The sequence below is a fragment of the Schistocerca piceifrons genome, chromosome 1 (genome assembly GCF_021461385.2).
Source record: "Schistocerca piceifrons isolate TAMUIC-IGC-003096 chromosome 1, iqSchPice1.1, whole genome shotgun sequence".
Classification (NCBI taxonomy): Eukaryota; Metazoa; Arthropoda; class Insecta; order Orthoptera; family Acrididae; genus Schistocerca; species Schistocerca piceifrons.
Window position 1 is genome coordinate 1,168,422,078 of NC_060138.1, and position 11,810 is coordinate 1,168,433,887.

An 11,810-nucleotide genomic window follows, 5' to 3' on the forward strand; every position below is an offset into this window, starting at 1 on the left:
CAGCTGTACCTGTACACGCCATCCAAGCTCTGTTTGACTCAATGCCCAGGCGTATCAAGGCCGTTATTACGGCCAGAGGTGGATGTTCTGAGTACTGATTTCTCAGAATCTATGCTCCCAAACTGTGTGAAAATATAATCACATGTCAGTTCTTGTATAATATATATGGGATCCAGCACGGCATTCCATATTACCCTCCTGAACCCACCGATTCCATATTCTGCCAACAGTCATCGGATCTCGACCAACGCGAGCAGCAATGTCGCGATGCGATAAACTGCAACCGCGATAGGCTTCAATCCAACCTTTATCAAAGACGGAAAGATGATGGTACGCATTTCTCCTCCTTACACGAGGCATCGCAACAACGTTTCGCCGGCCGAAGTTGCCGTGCGGTTAAAGGCGTTGCAGTCTGGAACCGCAAGACCGCTACGGTCGCAGGTTCGAATCCTGCCTCGGGCATGGATGTTTGTGATGTCCTTAGGTTAGTTAGGTTTAACTAGTTCTAAGTTCTAGGGGACTAATGACCTCAGCAGTTGAGTCCCATAGTGCTCAGAGCCATATGAGAAATCGGTTGGAAACTTTCCTCATGTCAGCACGTTTTAGGTGTCGCCACCGGCGCCAACCTTGTGTGAATGCTCTGAAAAGCTAATCATTTACATATCACAGCATCGTCTTCCTGTCGGTTAAATTTCGCATCTGTAGCACCTCATCTTCGTGGTGTAGCTATTTTAATGACCAGTAGTGTATAATTTAAGAATACTTCGAGGCACTCGCATATCTGGGAACTTGTTCCATGTACTCGTGCCTCCTTTAGCAGCTTGCAATAGGGCAACGGGCCAAAAACTTTCCAGAAATCTAGAAATATGGAATCTGCCCGATGCCCTTAATCCACAGTTCGCAGTATATCATGTGACAAAAGGGCAGCCGGAGTTTCGCACTGCCGATGCTTTCTAAAACCGCGATGATTCGTGGACATAAGCTTCTCGGTCTTGAGGAAAGTTATAATATTCGAACTGAGAAAATGTTCAAGGATTCTGCAGCAAACCTACGTCGGGGACATTGGTCCGTAAATTTTGAGGATCCGTTCGTTTGCCCTTGTTATATACAGGAGTCACCTGCGCTTTTTTCCAGTCGCTTGGCCGAGAGATTCGTGATTAATCTAAGTTAATAAGGCACCAATGCCGTGGAATACTCTTTGAAAAACCGAATTGTGGTCCCATCTGGATGTGGTGACTTATTTGTTTTCAACTCTTTCCGTTGCTTCTCTAAGACACGGGTGCTTATTACCTTGTCGCCCGTATGGAATTCTGTTCGATCTACATCTACATCCATACTCCGCAATCCACCTGACGGTGTGTGGCGGAAGGTACCTTGAGTACCTCTATCCGTTCTTCCTTGTATTCCAGTCTCGTATTGTACGTGGAAAGAAAATGTGTGGGCTTTAGTCACTCTGATTTTATTCTCATGGTGTCTTCGCGAGATATACGTAGGAGGGAGCAATATACTGCTTGACTCCTCGCTGAAGGTATGTTCTCGAAATTTCAATAAAAGCCCGTACCGAACTACTGAGCGTCTCTCCTGCAGAGTCTTCCACTGGAGTTTATCTATCATTTCCGTAACGCTTTCGCGATTACTAAATGATCCTGTAACGACGCGCTGCTCTCCGTTGGATCTTCTCTATCTCTTGTATCAACCCTATCTGGTACGGAGCCCACACTACTGAGCAGTATTCAAGCAGTGGGCAAACAAGTGTAGTGTAACCTACTTCCTTTGTTTTCGGATTGCATATCCTTAGGATTCTTTCAATGAATCTTAGTCTGGCATCTGCTTTACCGACGATCGAGTTTATATGATCATTCCATTTTAAATCATTCCTAATGCGTACTCCCAGATAATTTGTGGAATTTGTTGCTTCCGGTTGCTGAACTGCTATATTGTAACTAAATGATAAAGGATCTTTCTTTCTATGTATTCGCAGCACATTACACTTGTCTACATTGAGATTCAATTGCCATTCCCTGCACAATGCGTCAATTCGCTGCAGATCATCCTGCATTTCAGTACAATTTTCCATTGTTACAACCTCTCGATATACCACATCATCATCCGCAAAACCCCTCAGTGAACTTCCGATGTTATCCACAAGGTCATTTATGTATATTGTGAATAGCAACGGTCCTACGACACTCCCCTGCGGCACACCTGAAATCATTCTTACTTCGGAAGACTTCGCTCCATTGAGAATGCCATGCTGCGTTCTGTTATCTAGGAACTCTTCAATCCAATCACACAGTTGGTCTGATAGTCCACATGCTCTTACTTTGTTCATTAAACGGCTGTGGGGAACTGTATCAAACGCCTTGCGGAAGTCAAGAAACACGGCATCTACCTGGGAACCCGAGTCTATGGCCCCCTGAGTCTCGTGGACGAATAGCGCGAGCTGGGTTTCACACGACTGTCTTTATAAAAACACATGCTGATTCCTACAGAGTGGATTTCTAGTCTCCAGAAAAGTCATTATACTCGAACATAATACATGTTCCAAAATTCTACAGCTGATAGACGTTAGAGATACAGGTCTACAGTTCTGCATACCTGTTCGACGTCCCTTCTTGAAAACGGGGATGACCTGTGTCCTTTTCCAATCCTTTGGAACACTAAGCTCTTCTAGAGACCTACGGTACACCGCTGCAAGAAGGGGGGCAATTTCCTTCGCGTACTCTGTGTAAAATCGAACAGGTATCCCATCAGGTCTAGCGGCCTTTCCTCTTTTGAGCGATTTTAATTGTTTCTCTATCCCTCTGTCGTCTATTTTGATATCTACCATTTTTTGCTACAATCTAGAGAAGGAACTACAGTGCAGTCTTCCTCTGTGAAACAGCTTTGGAAAAAGACATTTAGTATTTCGGCTTTTAGTCTGTCATCCTCTGTTTCAGTACCATTTTGGTCACAGAGCGTCTGGACATTTTGTTTTGATACACCTACCGCTTTGATATAAGATAAAAATTTCTTAGGATTTTCTGCCAAGTCAGTACATAGAACTTTTTTTTCGAATTCATTGAACGCCTCTCGCATAGCCCTCCTCACACTACATTTCGCTTCGCGTAATTTTTGTTTGTCTGCAAGGCTTTGGCTATGGTTATGTTTGCTGTGAAGATCCCTTTGCTTCCGCAGCAGTTTTATAACTCGGTTGTTGTACCACAGTGGCTCTTTTCCATCTCTTAAGATCTTGCTTGGCACATACTCATCTAATGCATATTGCACGATGGTTATGAACTTTGACCACTGATCCTCAACACTGTCAAGTGACGGTATGCTTGTGGAATTTTCTTGCGCGATGTCTTGAAGGTGAAATTTAAAACTTCCGCTTTCGTTTTGCTGTTATTCAGCTGCCACACCAGACTATTCAACAAGGGACTGAATGGAAGCGTAAGACCTACTTTGCGATTTTTACATACGACCAGAATTTTCTCGGGTTCTCTGCCAGATCTTTGGCTAATGTGTGACGGTGGTAGTAGTTGCATGCCTCGCGCATAGATCTTTTCACAGACGCACTAATCTCTATTAACTTTTGCTTGTCGTCATTTCCGCGTTCTCTTTTGAACCGAGTTTGCAGTAGCCTTTGCTTCCTCACCATTTTCCGAATCTCGTTGTTAAACCACAGTGGGTCTTTTCCGCCCTTAATCCACCTATGAAGCACATAATTCTCCAGACCAATATTTACAATATACTTAAACTTCGGCCGCGTGGGGTGGCCGCGCAGTTTGAGGCATCATGTCACGGACTGCGCGGCCCCTCCCGCCGGAGGTTCGAGTCCTCCCTCTGGCATGGGTGTGTGTGTTTTTCTTAGCATAACTTAGTTTAATTGCTTTAAGTAGTGTGTAAGTCTCTGGGCCGATGACCTAAGCAGTTTGGTCCTTTAGGTACTGACACACATTTGAACATTTGTTTTAACTTAAACTTTGCCCATAATTCCACTACGTCCATCTTATTGGAACTAAGTGATGTCAGTTTACTGTCTAAGTGAAATGCTAACAACTGCTTGTCAGTTCTTTCTAGCACTCTTCTAGCCTTCTTAATTGATTTCGTAACCATAGTTGCTATAACGACATCAAGATCGCTCATTTCCGTTTCTATACGATGTCGATGATGTCCAGCCTGTTTGTAGCTACAAAGTCTAAGATATCTTCATTGCGTGTGGGCTGCCAAACTTACTAGTCAAGACAGTTTTCGGAAAATGTGTTCAAAAGAACTTCGCTTGACGCCTATCTGTACCACCTGCAATGAATCCATAGAAATCCAAGTGCATACTAGGTACATTAAAATTGCTCGAACTAATAATGGGTGACCTGGGTATTTACACACTGCTGACCATAGACTTTCTTTGAATGACTGTAGAACTGTGACAGCAGAATCGGGTGGCCACTAAAAACATCCAATAATTAACTTGGTTTCATCTAAATGTGTTATACACGACCAGATAATTTCACTGCCACTCTAAACTTCCACCTCAATGGAGACAATATTTTTGTCAACGCAATGAGCACTGCTCTTCCTATGGCCTTTAATCTGTCTTTCCGATATACGTTCCACGACTCGCTAAATACCCTAGTTTGGAACTGTAAATAGTGGCAACATTGCTGTGGAGACACTATGCAATGGAATCTACTAATGTCGCTGATAGCACACCCTGTTGACATACCTACCTCACCCGTCCCATATCACCGGCTTGCACACAATCGAGGGAAAAACAGTCACATGCGAGCGAGCGGTATAACGTAACGGTGGTCACTATGTTTTCGAAACAGGAACAACGGATTTTGATCAAGACTGAATGTGCCAGAGGTCGTACAGCACGACAGTGCATCAAGGTCTTCAGGAGGCGTACAGGGAATCGGCATTGCCTTACATAAGAGTGGCGTATGAGTTCAATCACGAGTCCACTAAAACACCCTCTCATTCAGTAATAAGTCAGACTTCTTGACATAATTATTTCTTTGTATACGTTGAAAGAGATCCAGCAGATCCATTTTATATACATCTTTCTGCTTATTTTTTTTTTTTTTTTTTTTTTTGTATCTGTAGTTCTTCTGTGCCACAAGCCTCTCGGAAGGAGTGTCTCGCTTCTTTTGCTTCTTTTCTTTATTGTATTTCTAGTGATTGTGCACTTGAATCAGTTCCGCATCATTTTTTCCCATCATTAAAACTGTTTTGTGTGACTGAAACTAGCAAATGCGAGTTTTCGTAAGAGAAGCCAAAACCTGCTTCTCTGCTAATGCAGTTTTGCCAATAGTTGTAGTGTAAGCACAAAGGCAGAGGTCTAGCCAGGTCGTAAGAGCAGGTAAATGGCAGGCAAGAAAGGTTCAGGTTGACAGGTAACACCAACCTAACATCTTTTTACCTGCGATGTACCTACTCTGATGACCTAGCTAGACCTCGATCTTTAGTAGTTACACCCACCACGGGTGGCGAAAGTTGTAATTGCTTTGTGCTGAGACAACACTGACTGTCCTGCTGGACCCCGGTGAGTACAGACATGTCTGTGGACATTCCACGAATGGAGGAGTGTGTGAATTTCAATCATTTTTATCTCAATTCTTTTGGTAGCCAGGGGTATTCGTTCTAGTTATCATAGAGGTAAATTCAGTTGGGGGTTTAACAATGTCCTTGAATTTTAACAAGGAATACTTTGTGGATGAGTGGGTTAGGCTCCACGTGTGGGGCACCACAAAGAGACTTTACTTGCTGAGACCGGCATTGTTGTGGAAACGTTCTCCGGGTGTAGGATAAATTTATTAAGCGTAATTACCAGAGGTTGAATTTCAGATTCTTCATCAGTTTTCCGAACTTGAAAAAAAATGGTTCAAATGGCTCTGAGCACTATGGGACTTAACATCTGTGGTCATCAGTCCCCTAGAACTTAGAACTACTTAAACCTAACTAACCTAAGGACATCACCTACATCCATGCCCGAGGCAGGATTCGAACCTGCGACCGTAGCAGTCGCGCGGTTCCGGACTGAGCGCCTTAACCGCGAGACCACCGCGGCCGGCCCGAACTTGAAAGCCGGTGGCTTTGTGGAGCCCCACTGCCATGTGGACAGAGGTAGGGTTTATGCATATTCCTTGTTAACCTACAGTAAATGTGTGCACCTTCAGAGCATGCGTGTTATCCGAAACAGATTCCAAATCTCTATTGAATTTTTCTTTCATAAACTAATCCATTTTCATTGTATGAGCCTGAGTGCTCTCAACCATGTGTGCTAAGAATAAAGTGTATGGCAATTCCCTACCAATCAATAAAGCCCGATTCGTAGTATGTGTAGTGGCAACTTCTGCCACCGAATGTTACAGCAACACCAAATACAAAACTAACTTTCCCTATCCTAACTTTCCCTATCCTAAACGCTGGTGCCGCTACGTATGAAACGAGTATTTTCATAACACAGTTATTTATTAAGGTTTAGGTATAGTGTAGGTTAGTGAACTTCCGCAGTTTGTGGAATATGATCAAATTTAGCTCATCCCTTCGTCACTTTTCCAAAATGTTCTTACGCCTTTAGCGCTCGTGAAACATTTATACACGTTACTATATTTCCATAAATGTTATCGAGGTCCTAACCGGGGATTTTCTCCGCATGTGTTGTGGTTCGTGCGACCACGCGTTGGTCAGAAGACATTGTACCTCACATATCTAGCAAAGATACTCTCTGCAGAGTAGGTACTGGAATCTGTGGTAGTATTGGTGATAGTAATGCGGTGTTTATTTCGAGTTGTTGCGGCATGAACGAGTATACGACTGTAAGATCGATTTCCTAGTTCCCGTATCCCCTTGGTATCCCAATTACCTCCTGACATTTTTCGGTCCGCTGCACTGGTAAATTTCATTTAACCTTCGTGTAAATTAGCGCGCCACACCAGCTATTATTTCCTTATGGCTATTTTTACTGTCTGTGCTTGTGTACGTTTAACCTAGTTGCCTTACAAATCATTCGGAGCATATGTTCAAAACTGAATCATGTTTTCTGCATGGCAATCCGATTCCACATCCTTAATGTATTTATCACGGTGTAAGAAAACACCGTTGATAAACTTAGAGGTGATATCCTGTTTCCTTGATTTATGTGTTTAATGTAAAAGATAGCTACCCATTGCATATTCTTTTTAAGCAATTATGTAATGCCAGCAGTGAGGGAACTAATAGTTCGATTAGTAAAGGAACGGAGGTGTATCAAGTGAAGTAACTGTTTACTCTATTTTAATTTTTTGATGGTAGTCTTTTACCTGGCGATCCCACCAAGAGAAACAAAGTGTAGCAACGACTTTACATAGTTCACCTGAGTAACGTAGGTGATTTCAGATGGAGTAGGAACCTTTTAACTGTAAAGTAGTTTACCACTTTGTACTCAGTTTGAATTTAGATGTTGGCTGAGAGGTTCAGTGTACGTTTGCATATTCTGTAAAACAATGATTTTCTAATAAAGTAAGTTATTAACAAACCTGGGGTCAATGTACTCGTTTAATTTAAAATCCCCCTTGTTACTTTTGCGACTATTTTGGGTGGATAACACGCCACGTAATGATTGCATCGCTGTTTAATGCACCGGCACTTATAAATATCTTGCACGTCTTAGTCCACCGCGAGTATTATTTGAGGTTAAGTTGTTTTTCAGCGTTTTTAAGTACGTATTTGCACAGCAAATCGACGACAAATGTTGCAGCGCCAGCAGCACAGCTGCACATCAGCTTTCACCGAATGCTCAGAAGAAACCTCTCCTTCGTATGTTCAGAGGTCATGATTTTTGCTCTTAACTGAGGTTCAGAGTTCTTTCAGACTATAAGAACATTTGCATTGTATGGAATATCGTCAAAATTCCATCTCTTCCCCTTGCAGCAGTGAATAATTATTTCCTTCTGAGAGAAATGAGTCTGTTTTCCTTTGCGCTTACGAAGATTTAATTTTTGTCGACTCATAATTAATAGTCATAAGCATTTTTCAGTAGGACTTACTGGGTAAACGGAGTTATCAATTACATGTAAAGTCATTCTGTTTTGGTTGACAAATTAATTTTAAAGAAGCTAATAGTTCTGAATAAAATAATTCTGGGTATTAGGCCGCGTCATTACAAAACACTAAGACAACTAAATTGGCTACGTTTCGAGCGATTTCCCGCAGTCCTCTCCCGGGAGATTAACAGCTGGATCTGGTGAATGTCTTCGTTCATGTTCTGTCTATTTCGATTACGTGGTGGCTACCGATGTCATACGTCTGAGATGTCATTCGACCATTTTGAAAAGAGGTTTCCAGAGAGGGGGACGGCTGAGCGGTAGGATACTCTAGTATAGGCTATCTGGAGGCTGTTGCCTGTGTCACCCTAGTAAGTGACTGGTAGGCGCTATTTCCTACCTGTTACCTACCAGAGTTGCCTTCCAATCAACTACTGGGCTAGCACAGGCAACAGCCCACCATTCAGTAATCCACTGCGTAACAACCCCTCTTCAAATTGTCCAATATGTGGCGTTGGCAGCCACCAGATAACCAAATTAGAGATCATATAGGGGAAGACATTCACCAATACGCAGCAGTTAACCGCCCCGAAGAGAACCACACCACGTTGGCGGAAACGTGAGCAGTTTAGTAGCGTTAATGTCTTATAATGACGCGGCTAATACGCAGAATTATATTATTCAAAATGACAGTGAACGTGAAAGCCTACGAGCTTACATCGAGACAACAGTTGGCTCTCAGCATCGTGGCACTCAGAGAAAGCAGAACGTTGTTCAACCGCGGCTATTAACTGGTTCGTCTGACTTACAAGTGCCGCCGTCGCTGTACACAAGTGCTCCTCCCTTTTACAGTGCAGCATCTATCAGAGGACGTACGTCGGAAAGGTCGTGGCACTTATAAACTGGTTCCAGCCCTGGCGTTCCGTGAAAGGCAGAACGCCTGGCTCTGTTCCAGTATTCGCAGAACTTGGTGCAGTTGCTCCTTCACAGAAATGAGGCACAGTGTTGATATCTTAGTTATTCCAGCCACCCTCCCCCAGTAATTCTTCCTGGAACCATGTATGAGTTCCTCTGAAACAAGAATTATTTCGTTCTTGGATATAAGGTTAGTCTGAAGGTCGGATCACATTCAGATCTCTCGTTCCACGGTACGAAAACAAACTGAGAAGAGGGCGCCGTTGCCTGTCGATGTTGTAATTATGACATCACATGCCATATTTCGTCCGAATACTGCGTCTGCTGTGAAAGACTAGTATGTTCACCGTTAGTAGGCCAATTTCAGGATCTTCTTCAAAGCCTGGACACTGCTGTATTTACTCTTAGAACAGTATCTGCAATAAGTGATGGTCCAACAGGAAAATTAGTCTGCTTTGGTTCAAATGGTTCAAATGGCTCTGAGCACTATGGGACTGAACTTCTAAGGTCATCAGTCCCCTAGAACTTAGAACTACACTTAAACCTAACTAAACTAAGGACATCACACACATCCATGCCCGAGGCAGGATTCGAACCTGCGACCGTAACGGTCACGCGGTTCCAGACTGTAGCGCCTTTAACCGCTTGGCCACACCGGCTGGCAGTCTGCTTTGCTTGGTTTCATTCGCTTGTGACACACGGTACTATAGGGTAACTCTTCCCATCCATAAACTATATTTCTGGCTCAGAAACAGACACCTTGATCAAAATGTGATGTAAGTTCGCGATCCTCTTGTCGTCAGATTTCTGACAGTGGCCTTTCAATTTATATGTTCTTTCATTTCGTTCGTTTTTAACAATATTAGATTATTTCCAAGAATTGGAGGCTTTAACTCACTTTATTTTACTTTACATGTGGCAAGCCTGTATCGAACATACGGCTGTTTTACGTCCCTGTTCCTCTGTCAAGTGCGCTGTTTGTACATTCGGTGATCACGCTCAACCTAACTGTATCTTCCTGGATGTTACCTCGCCGCCTAATTTGGGTCTTCCTCTCGTCCTATATACTGTCCTGCCGAATGCTACTTTAGGTAGCCTATTCTCCGTCATCTTTGCTATATGCACTGCCCTATTCAACCTTCCCTTCTTTAGCATTTCGAGAATATTACGGTTTTTGTACAGCTGTCTTAAATCTTCATTCTTTCTTATCCTCGATTCTATAATTCCATAGAGGTCCAAAAATTTTCTTAGTATTTTTCTTTCGAATATTAAATTTTTCTTCATATTTGTTTCTAAATATTAATGATTCACATCCGTGTAATTTTACTGGTGTAATAGTCGACTGATGCAAGTGAATTTTATTGGAGATGATAAGTGCTCTTTTATATAAGATTGCACTGTAACTAAATCGTATTTTGTTCGATGTTCCTAGACTGATACCTATTTCTATATCAGTTTGTTGCTATCATTCGAAAGAGTCCCTAGGCTCCTGAAGCGGTCATGACTTCGGTTTTTCTTACTTAGAACACAGTATTCTTTTATTTTGTCTAAAACTGACATGCTGAGACCGTGGCTGTGTACAATTAATGTAGGTTATTTCTTACAAAGAAGAAAACAGCAACCAGCCACTATTAATACTACTATTTATTTAGGTAAATATCGCCGTTACCAGTTTCGAACTGGCAAGTTCATCATCAGACGGCTGTTCACATGATTTTTAAGATACACTTTACATAATCGCCCGTTTTCGATTTTTATTATTCCACTGTGGCGAAGTATTTTTGGTGTGTTGTTGCCCTACGGTAGAAAAACGGTGTTAGAAGCGCCCTGTGTGAAAATAATTAACCTCCAAACGATGAATTACAGCGTAAATAAATATGTCAGGTTAAGTGATTATGGTACCTACGTCGAAAATTTCGCGCGATTTTGTTGCGAAAAAAAAATACAGTCCTTCATTAACACGTAATCCTGTTTACTCAGTGATTCTGAAACAAGTTGACATCCTTATGAATTATTCCGTTGTGGAACGCCTTATTAATGCTACATCATCTCCGCAGACCAGTCTAATAATGTTCACCACCTAGACATTTCCAGGGGCAGATGTGGACTCTGACCACACTGTATTGGTTATGAACTGTAGATTAAAACTGAAGAAACTGCAAGAAGGTGGTAATTTAAGGAGATGGGACCTGGATAAACTGAAAGAACCAGAGGTTCTACAGAGTTTCAGGGAGAGCATAAGGGAACAATTGACACGAATGGGGGAAAGAAATACAGTAGAAGGAGAATGGGCAGCTTTGAGGAATGAAATAGTGACGGCAGCAGAGGATCAAGTAGGTAGAAAGACGAGGGCTAGTAGAAATCCTTGGGTAACAAAAGAGATACTGAATTTAATTGATGAAAGGAGAAAATAAAAAAATGCAGCAAGTGAAGCAGGCAAAAAGGAATACAAACGTCTCAAAAATGAGATCGACAGGAAGTGCAGAATGGCTAAGCAGGGATGGCTAGAGGACAAATGTAAGGATGTAGAGGCTTATCTCACTAGGGGTAAGATAGATACTGCCTACAGGAAAATTAAAGAGACCTTTGGAGAAAAGAGAACCACTTACATGAATATCAAGAGCTCAGATGGGAACCTAGTTCCAAGCAAAGAAGGGAAAGCAGAAAGGTGGAAGGAGTATATAGAGGGTCTATACAGGGGCGATGTTCTTGAGGACAATATTATGGAAATGGAAGAGGAGGTAGATGAAGATGAAATGGGAGATATGATACTGCGTGAAGAGTTTGACAGAGCACTGAAAGACCTAAATCGAACAAGGCCCCGGGAGTAGACAACATTCCATTAGAACTACTGACAGGCTTGGGAAAGCCAGTCCTGACAAAACT